The sequence below is a fragment of the Primulina eburnea genome, chromosome 3 (genome assembly GCF_022965805.1).
Source record: "Primulina eburnea isolate SZY01 chromosome 3, ASM2296580v1, whole genome shotgun sequence".
In the NCBI taxonomy this organism is placed as follows: Eukaryota; Viridiplantae; Streptophyta; class Magnoliopsida; order Lamiales; family Gesneriaceae; genus Primulina; species Primulina eburnea.
In genome coordinates this window covers 32,621,810-32,624,476 of record NC_133103.1, presented here as the reverse complement: position 1 = coordinate 32,624,476, position 2,667 = coordinate 32,621,810, and the positions used below count along the sequence as shown (strand labels likewise).

Sequence of the window (2,667 nt, the reverse complement as noted above, 5' to 3'; positions counted from 1 at the left end):
AAAGGGCGAGTGAATGAAGAAGGAGATATTGATGGCCAGGAGTTGCAAATAACAGTAGAAAAGATTGTGAGCAAACTATACATAAAAATCAATTATTTTATTTTAATGAAACCTTTTAAAGTAATTAATATTTTCAAGTGGATGACAGGATGATTACATACAACAAAAGCGTGAGGGGAAACTTGAAATAAAAGAGACAAAAAAGGAACAAAACCGTCAGTTTCGAAAGAAACCAGACTTTGCCATCAAATGTTCCAAGAGCAGTGCGCATGGTGTATTTTTATTGTAAGACGCCCTTGAAAATGGAAGGAAATTAGCATTTCTTTTAGATTATGAAGTATTTGCAGATGATTATGAAGTTAACTTGCACTTTGAGGACATCAGTCCTTTGTATCACTTGGAGCCAATTTCTGGAAATTGTATAGTTGTCTACATTTGGTAAGTCTTCGATTAACTTAAAGTTTGTTTGTTTTTTTCTTATATTATTATATAAGATGCATATAATTTGTTAGTTTAGTATGTAGTGTAGTTTTGATTTTCTTTTAATTGAAATGACAGGCATCTTTATAAAAAGATGGTGAAAGAAAACAAGATTGAAAAATTCAGATTCGTTAATTCAGATAGCATCCCAAATTTGCAAAAAAATATACACGACAAAACAGGTAAAACTAAAAGGTTGAACAAGAGGGCGAGTTCTTTAGCGTATAGGCTAAGTGGTGCAACAATGGATCAAGTGGTTTTGGTTCCAAGTTGTTGTGGGTAAGTAAGATTCTAATATAATTCTCAATTGTTTTTTTAGTGAATTACATACACTTATTATGTTCGTGTATAGTTTTCATTGGACTCTCACCGTCATCGAGCTTTATATGAAGTTTGTTTATTTGGTAGATTCCCTAAGTCACCGCATTCGCAATGAGGATTGGAAATATGTTGTGGAAATGTGAGTTCATATTCCATATTAATGATGCATTTCATTTAATGAAAAAACACTCATATATCAACTATGTTCAATGTTAATGAAGGGCGTTGAGATTGTTTAACTCAACTAAGGGAAGGAAAGGAAGAAAGCGTGTACAATGGGAAGTCATATAGGTATGTGTAATTCTCATTCGAGCTAATTTTTTTATGCGTATATTTGTCATTAACAATTTGACATTTTTTAACATAGGCTCCTAAGCAACTAGATGCAAAACAATGTGGTTATTATGTGATGAGATTCATGAGGCAGATTACTGAAGAAGTTACAACTCTTGAGGGGGATTCACTAAGATCGATAGTAGTATTATCTTGGTTATATAAAATAATTACAAGTTATCTAGCTACTTATAATTTTGAAATTTCATTAAGTTGTGTTTTTTTTACTAATATACTTTTGAGTGTGTTCATAGTTCACAAAAACGGAGTATTCTATGGAAGAAATTGATGAGGTGCGCACCGAGCTGCCCGAATGCATACAGGATCATATTTATGAATAGGTAGGACATGAGTTCATCTTATTTGAAAAATATATGACATATTGAACGGATTTGGACATTATTTTTATACTTTTTAACATGTTTACGGGCTGTTTCAGAAATAGTCATTTGGCACATGGTTTAGCTTCTAAGTTGGGTGAAATTCTTGTTTCTACTTTAAGATTTCAAAAGTGATATTATTTTGGTTTCTTGCATTTTTCCTTTCAGTTTGTGGATCATGAATACAAATGATACTAGATGGACATGTGATTTTTTTGTGTTTGTTGGTTCATGACATGTGGATCTCTTCATTACTTTCGGCATATGTTCAAAGAATGTGGTAATTATAGGTGATAGGTGTGATGTATGGTCTGACTGTGTAGATGATAGGTGTGGTGTATGGTCGTATTTAAATTTATTTCGAATATATATATATATATATATATATATATATTGTTGTTGTGTGTTTTTATATTTTTTGGTATGTCCTACTTGCGTGGAGGTTATGCCAAAATTTTTCTAGACCCTGAGGTCCGTTTTAAACTTGTCTATTGCATATTGTTCTCAATTCATGGTTTATTGTCTTCTAACAAGACTTTTTGCTTTTTTATACATGACTTGTTCTATATGTACGTTTTAATGCTAAGTTGTGCATGTGTTGAAATTTAACAATCATTAAAATAATGTGGTTTTTATTTTCACAGGCACTGTAATGATGTTTTGGAAGATGCACCAGCAGAGAATTCATTCCAACAAGCTATAGAAGATATTTTGGAGTTGATATGTGCAAGTCTTAGTTGTAGGGTATTTTTATTTTTGTGAACTTGACTAAAAGTTTTTGGAATATGGTTACATACTTTTTTTAATTGTTGGTTTGGTAGATTACACGTCTATGAATGACATATTTCTGTTTGTGATCAAGTACATTTATATATATATATATATATATATATATATATATATATATATATATATATATATGTTGATGTTTGAATTGATTTTATATAAGGGTTAATTGATATATATTTCACACCCAATTTTTTTAATTGATTAAACAATTTATGGTTTAAATATAATATACAACGATTTGGTAATATATAAAACAACAGTTTAAAAATTATGTAAATCAAATCCAAAGACAACAAATTTAAAATGTTGTAAAACTGTTGTATATTGTAGCGAAAGACATCGGTTTAAAAACATTGAGAACCTG

General features: G+C 30.1%; 1 long non-coding RNA gene across 2 annotated transcripts; it reads left to right on the top strand.

Moving 5' to 3' along the window:
• The first annotated feature begins 894 nt into the window (after positions 1-894).
• On the top strand, positions 895-2,361 carry LOC140828462 (uncharacterized). Of its 2 annotated transcripts, XR_012117219.1 has the most exons (5): positions 904-940; positions 1,023-1,092; positions 1,169-1,276; positions 1,389-1,475; positions 2,159-2,361. It is a non-coding gene; the product is annotated as an uncharacterized lncRNA (long non-coding RNA). The 2 variants fall into 2 exon arrangements; XR_012117218.1 differs by having other exon boundaries at positions 895-1,092.
• Positions 2,362-2,667: the final 306 nt, after the last annotated feature.